General features: G+C 31.0%; 1 long non-coding RNA gene and 1 other non-coding gene across 2 annotated transcripts; both read left to right on the plus strand.

The window, feature by feature from the left end:
* The first annotated feature begins 464 nt into the window (after positions 1-464).
* trnar-ucg (transfer RNA arginine (anticodon UCG)) lies at positions 465-537 on the plus strand. The gene has a single exon. It is a non-coding gene; the product is annotated as a tRNA-Arg (tRNA).
* Positions 538-15013: 14476 nt separating this feature from the next.
* LOC140677591 (uncharacterized) lies at positions 15014-17530 on the plus strand. The gene is made up of 2 exons (XR_012049363.1): positions 15014-16152; positions 16685-17530. It is a non-coding gene; the product is annotated as an uncharacterized lncRNA (long non-coding RNA).
* Positions 17531-17859: the final 329 nt, after the last annotated feature.

A 17859-nucleotide genomic window follows, 5' to 3' on the forward strand; every position in this document is an offset into this window, starting at 1 on the left:
ATTATTAATTTTAAATTTTAAATTTTAAATTTTAAATTTTAAATTTTAAATTTTAAATTTTAAATTTTAAATTTTTTATTTTTTATTTTTTATTTTTTATTTTTTATTTTTTTTTTTATTTATTTTTTTTATTTTTTTTTATTTTTTATTAATTATTAATTATTAATTATTAATTATTAATTATTAATTATTAATTATTAATTATTAATTATTAATTATTAATTATTAATTATTAATTATTAATTATTAATTATTAATTAATAGTTATTAATTATTAATTATTAATTATTAATATTGTTACTATTATTATTTATCTTACGGTATATCAAAAATAATATTGAGCAAAATTTAATTGAACTATTGTCGATGTGGCTCGGGTTGCTAATGCGGCCCCCGGTAAAAATTAATTGCCCACCCCTGATTTAGTGTGTAAACTTGCAGTGAGAATCATCACAGCTCTACCAGACCATGTGGCCTAATGGATAAGGCGTCTGACTTCGGATCAGAAGATTGAGGGTTCGAGTCCCTTCGTGGTCGTGTTTTGGGTCAATAGTAATTTCATCCATGAGGAGGTTCAGGTTCCAAGTCTTGAGTCTCTAACAGGATACTTCCATCAATATACTTCAATTTAGCAATCAATTATGGTCTGGAGCGCCACACATGAAAGATCTGATGGGATATTCATAGGGGTACTCATATGAATATTAAAATCCCCCATTATAATTATATTATCTGCCTGTGTCACTCGATCACCATAAGAAGAACAAGGGTTTTTAAGCCTTTTTTTAAAAGCATCCAAAGTCTGTGGTGCCCTCAGGTGGTCAGGGAGAGCGTCCCACAGACTGGGAGCGGCGGAGCAAAAAGCCCGGTCTCCCATAATTCGTAGCTTTGTCCTCGGAGGTTGGAGGAGGTTAGCCTGTCCGGAGCGGAGGTACACATGATATTATCGTGCCTTTTCCACTCTTGACTTTCTTCAGGCTTGTAATAGACTAAATGGTCCCTCAATTGGTGGTTATTAGGCATGAGAAAAGGTCCCTGGGTGTTCCACGGGGACTACTTCACTTTACAAAACGTTTTGACTTAGAAGAGACGATAAACGCATTCTTATCTCAAATACATCGAATACATCAATATACCAAGTGATTGATTGATTGATTGAAACTTGTATTAGTAGATTGCACAGTACAGTGCATATTCTGTAAAATTGATTATCAGTGCGGAAAATGTTTTTGTTTTTACATGATAAAACTGGCAGCTGAGTCGCCAGAATTTTTACCATAAAAATAACAGTGATACCGATTTACAGTAATTTGGTTGAAAAATGTTACAGTAAAATTCTGGCTAGTTCTTTTTATGTAAAATCTACTGATTTTTTTTTTTTTTTTACAGTACACTTAAATATTTTTTTGTTTTTATGTGATAAAATTGGCAGCCGAGTCGCCAGAATTTTACCATCAAAATAACACTGGTACTGATTTTCTGTTTACATTAATTCTGTGTAAAAACAAACAAACAAACGAAACAAAAAAACAGGTTTATTGTGAACTGTAAAAAAAAAAAAAAGTGAAAAATAAAAAAATGTTAGAGTAAAACTATGGTCAGTTTTTTTTTTTTTTTTGGAAAATCTTCATATAATTTTTTTTTTTTTTTTTACAGTACACTGTAAAACATTTTACATGATAAAACTGGCAGCTCAGTCTTTTGTCTAGGTTTGTCTAAGTTAAAAATAACTCCAAAATGTAACCCAACACTAGCAACCCATAAATTGGGTCTTCAAGAAAAAGGTAACTTTTTAATAAAAAAAAATAAAAAAATGTGTTACTCATTAAAAAAACAACCCAAAAACGGTTCATCATTTCGATAACCCAGAATTTGAGTTAAGAATAATACCCTTATAACCCCAAAAATGGGTTGTTCTTCATAAATTTCCACAATTTCCCCTGGTGATAAATAAAGTTTGTTTAAGTTAAAAATAACTCTAAAATGTAACTCAACACTAGCAACCCATTAATTGGGTCTTCAAGAAAAAGGTAAATTTATAATTTAAAAAAAAAAGCCTCTTACCCAAAAATGTGTTACTCATTAAAAAACAACCCAAAAACGGTTCATCATTTTTGATAACCCAGAATATGAATTAAAAATAATACCTTCAAAACCCCAAAAATGGGTTGCTCTTCATAAATTTCCACAATTTCCCATGGTGATCAATAAAGTTTGCCTAAGTTAAAAATAACTCCAAAATTTAACTCAACACTAGCAACCCATAAATTGGGTCTTCAAGAAAAAGGTAACTTTTTAATAATAATTTAAAAAGCCTCTTACCCAAAAGTGGGTTATTTATTGAAAAACAACACAAAAATGGTTCATAATTTAAAAAACCCAGAAATTGAGTTAAAAATAATACCCTTATAACTCAAAAAATGGGTTGCTCTTCATACATTTCCACAATTTTCCTCGTGGATCAATAAAGTTTGTCTAAGTTAAAAAATAATTCCAAAATTTAACTCAACACTAGCAACCCATAAATTGAGTCTTCAAGAAAAAGGTAACTTTTTCATAAAAAAAAAAAAAAGAAGCCTCTTACCCAAAAATAGGTTATTTATTTAAAAACAACCCAAAAATAGTTCATAATTTAAAAAACCCAGAAATTGAGTTAACAATAATACCCTTATAACCCAAAAAATGGGTTGCTCTTCATACATTTACACAAGTTCCCTTGTGGATCAACAAAGTTTGTCTAAGTTTGTCTAAGTTAAAAATAACTCCAAAATTTAACTCAACACTAGCAACCCATAAATTGAGTCTTCAAGAAAAGGGTAACTTTTTCATTAAAAAAAAAAAAAGAAAAAAGAAGCCTCTTACCCAAAAATGGGTTATTTATTGAAAAACAACCCAAAAATAGTTCATAATTTAAAACCCCCAGAAATTGAGTTAACAATAATACTCTTATAACCCAAAAAATGGGTTGCTCTTCACACATTTACACACTTTCCCCTGTGGATCAATAAAGTGTGTCTAAGTTAAAAAAAACAAAAAAAACAACAACTCCTAAATGTAACTCAACACTAGCAACCCATAAATTGGGTCTTCAAGAAAAAGGTAACTTTTTAATAATAATAATAAAAAAGCCTCTTACCCAAAAATGGGTTACTCATTGAAAAACAACCCAAAAATGGTTCATAATTTAAAAAAAAAACAGAAATTGAGTTAAAAATAATACCCTTATAACTGAAAAAATGGGTTGCTCTTCATACATTTCCACAATTTTCCTCGTGGATCAATGAAGTTTGTCTGAGTTTGTCTAAGTTAAAAAAAACAACAACAACTCCAAAATGTAACTCAACACTAGCAACCCATAAATTGGGTCTTCAACAAAAAGGTAACTTTTTAATAAAAAAAAAAAAAAAAGAAGCCTCTTACCCAAAAATGTGTTACTCATTAAAAAAACAACCCAAAAATGGTTCATCATTTTTGATAACCCAAAATATGAGTTAAGAATAATACCTTCAAAACCCCCAAAATGGGTTGCTCTTAATAAATTTACACAATTTCCCTTGTGGATCAATAAAGTTTGTCTAAGTTAAAAAAAATAAAAAATAAACTCCAAAATGTAAATCAACACTAGCAACCCATAAATTGGGTCTTCAAGAAAAAGGTAACTTTTTAATAAATACATTTAAAAAAAAGCCTCTTACCCAAAAATGGGTTACTCATTGAAAAACAACCCAAAAATGGTTCATAATTTTAAAAAACCCAGAAATTGAGTTAACAATAATACCCTTATAACTGAAAAAATGGGTTGCTCTTCATACATTTCCACAATTTTCCTCGTGGATCAATAAAGTTTGTCTAAGTTAAAAATAACTCCAAAATTTAACTCAACACTAGCAACCCATAAATTGAGTCTTCAAGAAAAAGGTAACTTTTTAATTAAAAAAAAAAGCCTCTTAACCAAAAATGGGTTACTCATTAAAAAAAACAACCCAAAAACGGTTCATCATTTTGACAACCCAGAATTTGAGTTAAGAATAATACCTTTATAACCCCCCAAAATGGGTTGCTCTTCAGAAAAATAACTCCAAAATGTAACTCAACACTAGCAACCCATAAATTGAGTCTTCAAGAAAAAAGTTAACTTTTTCATAAAAAAAAAAAAAAGAAGCCTCTTACCCAAAAATAGGTTATTTATTGAAAAACAACCCAAAAATAGTTCATAATTTAAAAAACCCAGAAATTGAGTTAACAATAATACCCTTATAACCCCAAAAAATGGGTTGCTCTTCATACATTTACACAAGTTCCCTTGTGGATCAACAAAGTTTGTCTAAGTTTGTCTAAGTTAAAAATAACTCCAAAATATAACTCAACACTAGCAACCCATAAATTGGGTAACTTTTTAATAATAATCATAAAAAAAGCTTCTTACCCAAAAATGGGTTACTCATTGAAAAATAACCCAAAAAATGGTTCATGATTTAAAAAACCCAGAAATTGAGTTAACAATAATACCCTTATAACTGAAAAAATGGGTTGCTCTTCATACATTTCCACAATTTTCCTCGTGGATCATTAAAGTTTGTCTAAGTTAAAAATAACTCCAAAATTTAACTCAACACTAGCAACCCATAAATTGAGTCTTCAAGAAAAAGGTAACTTTTTAATTAAAAAAAAAAAAGCCTCTTAACCAAAAATGGGTTACTCATTAAAAAAAACAACCCAAAAACGGTTCATCATTTTGACAACCCAGAATTTGAGTTAAGAATAATACCTTTATAACCCCCCAAAATGGGTTGCTCTTCAGAAAAATAACTCCAAAATTTAACTCAACACTAGCAACCCATAAATTGGATCTTCAAGAAAAAGGTAACTTTTTATTAATAATTAAAAAAAAAAAAGCCTCTTACCCAAAAATGGGTTATTTATTGAAAAACAACCCAAAAATGGTTCATAATATAAAAAACCCAGAAATTGAGTTAACAATAATACCCTTATAATCCAAAAAATGGGTTGCTCTTTGTACATTTCCACAATTTCCCTTGTGGATCAATAAGGTTTATCTAAGTTTGTCTAAGTTAAAAAAACAACAACAACAACAACTCCAAAATGTAACTCAACACTAGCAATCTTAAAGAAGAAGGTAACTTTATAATATTTTTTTTTAAAGCCTCTTACCCAAAAATGTGTTACTCATTGAAAAACAACCAAAAATGGTTCATAATTTAAAAACAAAAAAAGAAATTGAGTTAACAATAATACCCTTATAACCCAAAAAATGGGTTGTTTTACATACATTTACACAATTTCCCTTGTGGATCAATAAAATGTGTCTAAGTTTGTCTAAGTTAAAAATAACTCCAAAATTTAACTCAACACTAGCAACCCATAAATTGGGTCTTCAAGAAAAAGGTAACTTTTTAATAATAATAATAATTTTAAAAAAAAAAAGCCTCTTACCCAAAAATGGGTTACTCATTGAAAAACAACCCAAAAATGGATCATAATTTAAAAAACCCAGAAATTGAGTTAACAATAATACCCTTATAACTGAAAAAATGGGTTGCTCTTCATACATTTCCACCATTTTCCTCGTGGATCAATAAAGTTTGTCTAAGTTAAAAAAAAACAACAACAAAAACTCTTAAATGTAACTCAACACTAGCAACCCATAAATTGGGTCTTCAAGAAAAAGGTAACTTTTTAATAATAATAATAATAAAAAAGCCTCTTACATGAAAATGGGTTACTCATTGAAAAACAACCCAAAAATGGTTCATAATTTAAAAAACCCAGAAATTGAGTTAACAATAATACCCTTATAACCCAAAAAATGGGTTGCTCTTCATACATTTCCACAATTTTCCTCGTGGAACATTAAAGTTAAAAATAACTCAAAAATTTAACTCAGCACTAGCAACCCATAAATTGAGTCTTCAAGAAAAAGGTAAATTTTTCATTAAAAAAAAAGCCTCTTACCCAAAAATGGGTTACTAATAAAAAAAAACAACCCAAAACGGTTCATCATTTTGACAACCCAGAATTTGAGTTAAGAATAATGCCTTTATAACCCCCCAAAATGGGTTGCTCTTCAGAAAAATAATTCCAAAATTTAACTCAACACTAGCAACCCATAAATTGGATCTTCAAGAAAAAGGTAACTTTTTATTAATAATTAAAAAAAAAAAGCCTCTTACCCAAAAATGGGTTATTTATTGAAAAACAACCCAAAAATGGTTCATAATATAAAAAAACCAGAAATTGAGTTAACAATAATACCCTTATAATCCAAAAAATGGGTTGCTCTTTGTACATTTCCACAATTTCCCTTGTGGATCAATAAGGTTTGTCTAAGTTTGTCTAAGTTAAAAAAACAACAACAACAACAACTCCAAAATGTAACTCAACACTAGCAATCTTAAAGAAAAAGGTAACTTTATAATATTTTTTTTTAAAGCCTCTTACCCAAAAATGTGTTACTCATTGAAAAACAACCAAAAAATGGTTCATAATTTAAAAACAAAAAAATAAATTGAGTTAACAATAATACCCTTATAACCCAAAAAATGGGTTGTTTTACATAAATTTACACAATTTCCCTTGTGGATCAATCAAATGTGTCTAAGTTTGTCTAAGTTAAAAATAACTCCAAAATTTAACTCAACACTAGCAACCCATAAATTGGGTCTTCAAGAAAAAGGTAACTTTTTAATAATAATAATAATAAAAAAGCCTCTTACACGAAAATGGGTTACTCATTGAAAAACAACCCAAAAATGGTTCATAATTTAAAAAACCCAGAAATTGAGTTAACAATAATACCCTTATAACTGAAAAAATGGGTTGCTCTTCATACATTTCCACAATTTTCCTCGTGGAACATTAAAGTTAAAAATAACTCAAAAATTTAACTCAACACTAGCAACCCATAAATTGAGTCTTCAAGAAAAAGGTAACTTTTTAATTAAAAAAAAAAGCCTCTTAACCTAAAATGGGTTACTCATTAAAAAAACAACCCAAAAACGGTTAATCATTTTGACAACCCAGAATTTGAGTTAAGAATAATACCTTTATAACCCCCCAAAATGGGTTGATCGTCAGAAAAATAACTCCAAAATTGAACTCAACACGAGCAACCCATAAATTGGGTCTTAAAGAAAAAGGTAACTTTATAATTTTTTTTTTTTAAAGCCTCTCACCCAAAAAATGGGTTGCTCTTCATAAATTTACACAATTTCTCTTGTGGATCAATAAAGTTTGTCTAAGTTTGTCTGAGTTAAAAATAACTCCAAAATGTAACCCATAAATTGGGTCTTCAAGAAAAAGGTAACTTTTTAATTAAAAAAAAAGAAGAAGCCTCTTACCCAAAAATGGGTTATTTATTGAAAAACAACCCAAAAATGGTTCATAATTTAAAACCCCCAGAAATTGAGTTAACAATAATACCCCTATAACCCAAAAAATGGGTTGCTCTTCACACATTTACACACTTTCCCCTGTGGATCAATAAAGTGTGCCTAAGTTAAAAAACAACAACAAAAACTCTTAAATGTAACTCAACACTAGTAACCCATAAATTGGGTCTTCAAGAAAAAGGTAACTTTTTAATAATAATAATAATAATAATAAAAAAAGCCTCTTACACGAAAATGGGTTACTCATTGAAAAACAACCCAAAAATGGTTCATAATTTAAAAACCCCAGAAATTGAGTTAACAATAATACCCTTATAACTGAAAAAATGGGTTGCCCTTCATACATTTCCACAATTTTCCTCGTGGATCATTAAAGTTTGTCTAAGTTCAAAATAACTCCAAAATTTAACTCAACACTAGCAACCCATAAATTGAGTCTTCAAGAAAAAGGTAACTTTTAATAATAATAATAATAAAAAAGCCTCCTACCCAAAAATGGGTTATTTATTGAAAAACAACCCAAAAATGGTTCATAATTTAAAAACCCCAGAAATTGAGTTAACAATAATACCCTTATAACTGAAAAAATGGGTTGCTCTTCATACATTTCCACCATTTTCCTCGTGGATCAATAAAGTTTGTCTAAGTTAAAAATAACTCCAAAATGTAACTCAACACTAGCAACCCATAAATTGGTTCTTCAAGAAAAAGGTAACTTTTTAATAATAATAATAATAAAAAAGCCTCTTACACGAAAATGGGTTACTCATTGAAAAACAACCCAAAAATGGTTCATAATTTAAAAACCCCAGAAATTGAGTTAACAATAATACCCTTATAACCCAAAAAATGGGTTGTCCTTCATATATTTCCACAATTTTCCTCGTGGATCATTAAAGTTAAAAATAACTCAACAATTTAACTCAACACTAGCAACCCATAAATTGAGTCTTCAAGAAAAAGGTACATTTTTCATTAAAAAAAAAAGCCTCTTACCCAAAAATGGGTTACTAATTAAAAAAAACAACCCAAAAACGGTTCATCATTTTGACAACCCAGAATTTGAATTAAGAATAATACCTTTATAACCCCCCAAAATGGGTTGATCGTCAGAAAAATAACTCCAAAATGTAACTCAACACTAGCAACCCATAAATTGGGTCTTAAAGAAAAAGGTAACTTTATAATTTTTTTTTTTTAAAGCCTCTCACCCAAAAAATGGGTTGCTCTTCATAAATTTACACAATTTCTCTTGTGGATCAATAAAGTTTGTCTAAGTTTGTCTGAGTTAAAAATAACTCCAAAATGTAACCCATAAATTGGGTCTTCAAGAAAAAGGTAACTTTTTAATTAAAAAAAAAGAAGAAGCCTCTTACCCAAAAATGGGTTATTTATTGAAAAACAACCCAAAAATGGTTCATAATTTAAAACCCCCAGAAATTGAGTTAACAATAATACCCCTATAACCCAAAAAATGGGTTGCTCTTCACACATTTACACACTTTCCCCTGTGGATCAATAAAGTGTGCCTAAGTTAAAAAACAACAACAAAAACTCTTAAATGTAACTCAACACTAGCAACCCATAAATTGGGTCTTCAAGAAAAAGGTAACTTTTTAATAATAATAATAATAATAATAAAAAAGCCTCTTACACGAAAATGGGTTACTCATTGAAAAACAACCCAAAAATGGTTCATAATTTAAAAACCCCAGAAATTGAGTTAACAATAATACCCTTATAACTGAAAAAATGGGTTGCCCTTCATACATTTCCACAATTTTCCTCGTGGATCATTAAAGTTTGTCTAAGTTCAAAATAACTCCAAAATTTAACTCAACACTAGCAACCCATAAATTGAGTCTTCAAGAAAAAGGTAACTTTTAATAATAATAATAATAAAAAAGCCTCCTACCCAAAAATGGGTTATTTATTGAAAAACAACCCAAAAATGGTTCATAATTTAAAAACCCCAGAAATTGAGTTAACAATAATACCCTTATAACTGAAAAAATGGGTTGCTCTTCATACATTTCCACCATTTTCCTCGTGGATCAATAAAGTTTGTCTAAGTTAAAAATAACTCCAAAATGTAACTCAACACTAGCAACCCATAAATTGGTTCTTCAAGCAAAAGGTAACTTTTTAATAATAATAATAATAAAAAAGCCTCTTACACGAAAATGGGTTACTCATTGAAAAACAACCCAAAAATGGTTCATAATTTAAAAACCCCAGAAATTGAGTTAACAATAATACCCTTATAACTGAAAAAATGGGTTGTCCTTCATACATTTCCACAATTTTCCTCGTGGATCATTAAAGTTAAAAATAACTCAACAATTTAACTCAACACTAGCAACCCATAAATTGAGTCTTCAAGAAAAAGGTACATTTTTCATTAAAAAAAAAAGCCTCTTACCCAAAAATGGGTTACTAATTAAAAAAAACAACCCAAAAACGGTTCATCATTTTGACAACCCAGAATTTGAATTAAGAATAATACCTTTATAACCCCCAAAAATGGGTTGATCGTCAGAAAAATAACTCCAAAATGTAACTCAACACTAGCAACCCATAAATTGGGTCTTAAAGAAAAAGGTAACTTTATAATTTTTTTTTTTTAAAGCCTCTCACCCAAAAAATGGGTTGCGCTTCATAAATTTACACAATTTCTCTTGTGGATCAATAAAGTTTGTCTAAGTTTGTCTGAGTTAAAAATAACTCCAAAATGTAACCCATAAATTGGGTCTTCAAGAAAAAGGTAACTTTTTAATTAAAAAAAAGAAGAAGCCTCTTACCCAAAAATGGGTTATTTATTGAAAAACAACCCAAAAATGGTTCATAATTTAAAACCCCCAGAAATTGAGTTAACAATAATACCCTTATAACCCAAAAAATGGGTTGCTCTTCACACATTTACACACTTTCCCCTGTGGATCAATAAAGTGTGTCTAAGTTAAAAAACAAAACAAAACAACAACTCCTAAATGTAACTCAACACTAGCAACCCATAAATTGGGTCTTCAAGAAAAAGGTAACTTTTTAATAATAATAATAATAAAAAAGCCTCTTACACGAAAATGGGTTACTCATTGAAAAACAACCCAAAAATGGTTCATAATTTAAAAAACCCAGAAATTGAGTTAAAAATAATACCCTTATAACTGAAAAAATGGGTTGCTCTTCATACATTTACACAATTTTCCTCGTGGATCATTAAAGTTTGTCTAAGTTAAAAAATAACTCCAAAATTTAACTCAACATTAGCAACCCATAAATTGGGTCTTCAAGAAAAAGGTAACTTTTTAATAATAATAATAAAAAAGCCTCCTACCCAGAAATGGGTTATTTATTGAAAAACAACCCAAAAATGGTTCATAATTTAAAAAACCCAGAAATTGAGTTAACAATAATACCCTTATAACCCAAAAAATGGGTTGCTCTCCATACATTTACACAAGTTCCCTTGTAGATCAACAAAGTTTGTCTAAGTTTGTCTAAGTTAAAAATAACTCCAAAATTTAACTCAACACTAGCAACCCATAAATTGGGTCTTCAAGAAAAAGGTAACTTTAAAAAAAAAAAAAAAAAAAAGAAGCCTCTTACCCAAAAATGGGTTATTTAGTGAAAAACAACCCAAAAATGGTTCATAATTTAAAAAACCCAGAAATTGAGTTAACAATAATACCCTTACAACCCAAAAAATGGGTTGCTCTTCACACATTTACACACTTTCCCCTGTGGATCAATAAAGTGTGTCTAAGTTAAAAAACAAAAACAACAAAAACTCCTAAATGTAACTCAACACTAGCAACCCATAAATTGGGTCTTCAAGAAAAAGGTAACTTTTTAATAATAATAATAATAAAAAAGCCTCTTACACGAAAATGGGTTACTCATTGAAAAACAACCCAAAAATGGTTCATAATTTAAAAAACCCAGAAATTGAGTTAAAAATAATACCCTTATAACTGAAAAAATGGGTTGCTCTTCATACATTTCCACAATTTTCCTCGTGGATCATTAAAGTTTGTCTAAGTTAAAAATAACTCCAAAATTTAACTCAACATTAGCAACCCATAAATTGGGTCTTCAAGAAAAAGGTAACTTTTTAATAACAATAATAAAAAAGCCTCCTACCCAGAAATGGGTTATTTATTGAAAAACAACCCAAAAATGGTTCATAATTTAAAAAACCCAGAAATTGAGTTAACAATAATACTCTTATAACCCAAAAAATGGGTTGCTCTTCATACATTTACACAAGTTCCCTTGTGGATCAACAAAGTTTGTCTAAGTTTGTCTAAGTTAAAAATAACTCCAAAATTTAACTCAACACTAGCAACCCATAAACTGGGTCTTCAAGAAAAAGGTAACTTTTTAATAAAAAAAATTGAAAAAAAGCCTCTTACCCAAAAATGGGTTACTCATTGAAAAACAACCCAAAAATGGTTCATAATTTAAAAAAAAACAGAAATTGAGTTAACAATAATACCCTTATAACCCCAAAAATGGGTTGCTCTTCATAAATTTACACAATTTCCCTTGTGGATCAACAAAGATTGTCTAAGTTTGTCTAAGTTAAAAATAACTCCAAAATGTAACTCAACACTAGCAACCCATACATTGGGTCTTCAAGAAAAAGGTAACTTTTTAATAAAAAAAAAAGAGAAGAAGCCTCTTACCCAAAAATGGGTTATTTATTGAAAAACAACCCAAAAATGGTTCATAATTTATACCCCCCAGAAATTGAGTTAGCAATAACACCCTTATAACCCAAAAAATGGGTTGCTCTTCATACATTTACACACTTTCCCCTGTGGATCAATAAAGTGTGTCTAAGTTTAAAAAAAAAAAAAACTCCTAAATGTAACTCAACACTAGCAACCCATAAATTGGGTCTTCAAGAAAAAGGTAACTTTTTAATAATAATAATAATAATAATAATAAAAAAAGCCTCTTACCCAAAAATGGGTTACTCATCGAAAAACAACCCAAAAATGGTTCATAATTTAAAAACCCCAGAAATTGAGTTAACAATAATACCCTTATAACTGAAAAAATGGGTTGCTCTTCATACATTTCCACAATTTTCCTCGTGGATCAATAAAGTTTGTCTAAGTTAAAAATAACTCCAAAATGTAACTCAACACTAGCAACCCATAAATTGAGTCTTCAAGAAAAAGGTAACTTTTTCATTAAAAAAAAAAGAAGCCTCTTACCCAAAAATAGGTTATTTATTGAAAAACAACCCAAAAATAGTTCATAATTTAAAAAACCCAGAAATTGAGTTAACAATAATACCCTTATAACCCAAAAAATGGGTTGCTCTTCATACATTTACACAAGTTCCCTTGTGGATCAACAAAGTTTGTCTAAGTTTGTCTAAGTTAAAAATAACTCCAAAATTTAAGTCAACACTAGCGACCCATAAATTGGGTCTTCAAGAAAAAGGTAATTTTTTAATAAAAAAAAAAAAGAGAAGCCTCTTACCCAAAAATGGGTTATTTATTCAAAAACAACCCAAAAATGGTTCATAATTTAAAAAACCCAGAAATTGAGTTAACAATAATACCCTTACAACCCAAAAAATGGGTTGCTCTTCACACATTTACACACTTTCCCCTGTGGATCAATAAAGTGTGTCTAAGTTAAAAAAAACAAAACAAAACAACAACTCCTAAATGTAACTCAACACTAGCAACCCATAAATTGGGTCTTCAAGAAAAAGGTAACTTTTTAATAATAATAATAATAATAATAATAATAATAATAATAAAAAAAAGCCTCTTACCCAAAAATGGGTTACTCATCGAAAAACAACCCAAAAATGGTTCATAATTTAAAAACCCCAGAAATTGAGTTAACAATAATACCCTTATAACTGAAAAAATGGGTTGCCCTTCATACATTTCCACAATTTTCCTCGAGGATCATTAAAGTTTGTCTAAGTTAAAAATAACTCCAAAATTTAACTCAACACTAGCAACCCATAAATTGAGTCTTCAAGAAAAAGGTAACTTTTTAATTTAAAAAAAAAGAGAAGAAGCCTCTTACCCAAAAATGGGTTATTTATTGAAAAACAACCCTAAAATGGTTCATAATTTAAAAAACCCAGAAATTGAGTTAACAATAATACCCTTATAACCCAAAAAATGGGTTGCTCTTCACACATTTACACAATTTCCCCTGTGGATCAACAAAGTTTGTCTAAGTTAAAAATAACTCCAAAATTTAACTCAACACTAGCAACCCATAAATTGGATCTCCAAGAAAAAGGTAACTTTTTAATTAAAATAAAAAAGAAGCCTCTTACCCAAAAATGGTCTATTTATTGAAAAACAACCCAAAATTGGTTCATAATTTAAAAAACCCAGACATTGAGTTAACAATAATACCCTTACAACCCAAAAAATGGGTTGCTCTTCACACATTTACACAATTTCCCCTGTGGATCAATAAAGTGTGTCTAAGTTAAAAAACAAAACAAAAAAAACCTCCTAAATGTAACTCAACACTAGCAACCCATAAATTGGGTCTTCAAGAAAAAGGTAACTTTTTAATAAAAAAAATTAAAAAAAAGCCTCTTACCCAAAAATGGGTTACTCATTGAAAAACAACCCAAAAATGGTTCATAATTTAAAAAAACCCAGAAATTGAGTTAACAATAATACCCTTATAACCCAAAAAATGGGTTGCTCTTCATAAATTTACACAATTTCCCCTGTGGATCAATAAAGTGTGTCTAAGTGAAAAAAAAAACAACAACTCCAAAATGTAACTCAACACTAGCAACCCATAAATTGGGTCTTCAAGAAAAAGGTAACTTTTTAATAATAATAATAATAATAATAATAATAATAATAATAATAATAATAAAAAAAGCCTCTTACCCAAAAATGGGTTACTCATCGAAAAACAACCCAAAAATGGTTCATAATTTAAAAAACCCAGAAATTGAGTTAACAATAATACCCTTATAACTGAAAAAATGGGTTGCCCTTCATACATTTCCACAATTTTCCTCGAGGATCATTAAAGTTTGTCTAAGTTAAAAATAACTCCAAAATTTAACTCAACACTAGCAACCCATAAATTGAGTCTTCAAGAAAAAGGTAACTTTTTAATTAAAAAAAAAAGCCTCTTAACCAAAAATGGGTTACTAATTTAAAAAAACAACCCAAAACGGTTCATCATTTTGACAACCCAGAATTTGAGTTAAGAATAATACCTTTATAACCCCCCAAAATGGGTTGATCGTCAGAAAAACAACTCCAAAATATACCTCAACACGAGCAACCCATAAATTGGGTTACTAAAATATAATTTAGTAAATAATAAAAATTTTTTTTAGTGTGTATAGCAATAAAAAGTTCATCTTATCAACAAAAATGCGTGGAAAGAAGTCAGACAATAGTGAGCAGGGCATGCATTCAGCATCCCTCCATAGCAGGTGTCCTGCCCTTGGACCGAGGTGCGCCCCTAGCGACGCGTTGACGGACAGCCAGCGGCAGCCAATGAGAGACGTCCTGGGGGCCGCGGTTTCCATGGCAGGCGCGTGTGATTGGTTGCTAGGGGCGGGGCCAGGCTGGGCTGCTGTCAGCCTGGAAGCGACAGAGGGAGAGGACGGATGAAAACAAGCCATTAAAGCAGAGGGGGGGAAAAAGGAAAAAAAAAAAGAGGACAATCGGCGTCGAGGGATGGCCCAGTGACCGCAGACGTCGACCAAGAAGAGGTACAATTTGGCCGAAATGTCGGAGGTTATAACTGCTGCGTGACGCCGCGACTACAAAGGCGGGCGGTGATGTTTTGATGGACCAGCCCGGGCTAGCTTGTTAGCTTGTTAGCTTGGAATAATGTTGACCGGTTAAGAGGAGGCGAGGGACGTTTTTACTTCCAGCCGAACAAAGAAGAGGCGGACGTGCTAATTGAAGACCGAGGTTAGGGCGAGAAAGGAGCTAACGCGTTAGCTCGGTGGCTTTACAATAATTAGCCAAATTAGCAACGCTAATTGCCAATAAAGGCGGCGATAAATCCTGAACATTCTCACACTGAAGCCTCTACAATGTTGCTTTCAGGTGGAAACTATCGAGGTTAAATAACTGTCTTCATTTTATTGTGTTGACGTTTTTAAAAAAAAAAACATTTTTTATTGGTTCATCCATCTTCTTCCGCTTATCCGAGGTCGGATCGCGGGGGCAGCAGCCTAAGCAGAGAAGCCCAGACTTCCCTCTCTCCAGCTACTTCGTCCAGCTCCTCCCGGGGGGATCCCGAGGCGTTCCCAGACATAGTCTTCCCAACGTGTCCTGGGTCTTCCCACCCTACCGGTCGGACGTGCCCTAAACACCTCTCTAGGGAGGTGTTTAGGGCCCGAACCACCTCATCTGGCTCCTCTCCATGTGGAGGAGCAGAGCTCGTCCTGATTGACAGAGCTTCTCACCCTATCTCTAAGGGAGAGCCCCGCCACCCGGCGGAGGAAACTAATTTTGACCGCTTGTACCCGTGATCTTGTCCTTTCGGTCATAACCCAAAGCCTTAGGTGAGGATGGTAAATTGAGAGCTTCGCCTTCCGGCTCAGCTCCTTCTTCACCACAACGGATCGATACAGCGTCCGTATTACAAATACAACCATTGTGCAACGTCGGTTTTAAAGGACATGCACGTATAATCAACATTGTCTCAACAACTCCTAAATTTAACTCAACACTAGCAACCCATAAATTGGGTCTTCAAGAAAAAGGTAACTTTTTAATAAAATTAAAAAAAAAAGAAGCCTCTTACCCAAAAATTGGTTATTTATTGAAAAACAACCCAAAAATGGTTCATAATTTAAAAAACCCAGAAATTTAGTGAACAATAATACTCTTATAACCCAAAAAATGGGTTGCTCTTCACACATTTACACAATTTCCCTTGTGTATCAATAAAGTGTGTCTAAGTTTAAAAAAACAACAACAACAACACCTAAATGTAACTCAACACTAGCAACTCATAAATTGGGTCTTCAAGAAAAAGGTAACTTTAATAATAATAATAAAAAAGCCTCTTACACGAAAATGGGTTACTCATTGAAAAACAACCCAAAAATAGTTCATAATTTAAAAAACCCGGAAATTGAGTTAACAATAATACCCTTATAACCCAAAAAATGGGTTGCTCTTCATACATTTACACAAGTTCCCTTGTGGATCAACAAAGTTTGTCTAAGTTAAAAATAACTCCAAAATTTAACTCAACACTAGCAACCCATAAATTGGGTCTTCAAGAAAAAGGTAACTTTTTAATAATAATAATAATTAAAAAAAGCCTCTTACCCAAAAATGGGTTACTCATTGAAAAACAACCCAAAAATGGTTCATAATTTAAAAACCCCAGAAATTGAGTTAACAATAATACTCTTATAACCCAAAAAATGGGTTGCTCTTCACACATTTACACAATTTCCCTTGTGGATCATTAAAGTTTGTCTAAGTTAAAAATAACTCCAAAATTGAACTCAACACTAGCAACCCATAAATTGAGTCTTCAAGAAAAAGGTAACTTTTTAATTAAAAAAAAAAAGCCTCTTAACCAAAAATGGGTTACTCATTAAAAAAAACAACCCAAAAACGGTTCATCATTTTGACAACCCAGAATTTGAGTTAAGAATAATACCTTTATAACCCCCCAAAATGGGTTGATCTTGTCCTTTCGGTCATAACCCAAAGCTCATGACCTTAGGTGAGGATGGTAAATTGAGAGCTTTGCCTTCCGGCTCAGCTCCTTCTTCACCACACCGGATCGATACAGCGTCCGTATTACAAATACAACCATTGTGCAACGTCAGTTTTAAAGGACATGCACGTATAATCAACATTGTCTCAACAACTCCTAAATTTAACTCAACACCAGCAACCCATAAATTGGGTCTTCAAGAAAAAGGTAACTTTTTAATAATAATAATAAAAAAGCCTCTTACACGAAAATGGGTTACTCATTGAAAAACAACCCAAAAATAGTTCATAATTTAAAAAACCCGGAAATTGAGTTAACAATAATACCCTTATAACCCAAAAAATGGGTTGCTCTTCATACATTTACACAAGTTCCCTTGTGGATCAACAAAGTTTGTCTAAGTTTGTCTAAGTTAAAAATAACTCCAAAATTTAACTCAACACTAGCAACCCATAAATTGGGCCTTCAAGAAAAAGGTAACTTTTTAATAAAATTTTAAAAAAAAGAAGCCTCTTACCCAAAAATTGGTTATTTATTGAAAAACAACCCAAAAATGGTTCATAATTTAAAAAACCCAGAAATTGAGTTAACAATAATACTCTTATAACCCAAAAAATGGGTTGCTCTTCACACATTTACACAATTTCCCTTGTGGATCAATAAAGTGTGTCTAAGTAAAAAAAAAAAAAAAAAAAAAAACTCTTAAATGTAACTCAACACTAGCAACCCATAA

The sequence above is a fragment of the Nerophis lumbriciformis genome, linkage group LG37 (assembly GCF_033978685.3).
Source record: "Nerophis lumbriciformis linkage group LG37, RoL_Nlum_v2.1, whole genome shotgun sequence".
In the NCBI taxonomy this organism is placed as follows: domain Eukaryota; kingdom Metazoa; phylum Chordata; class Actinopteri; order Syngnathiformes; family Syngnathidae; genus Nerophis; species Nerophis lumbriciformis.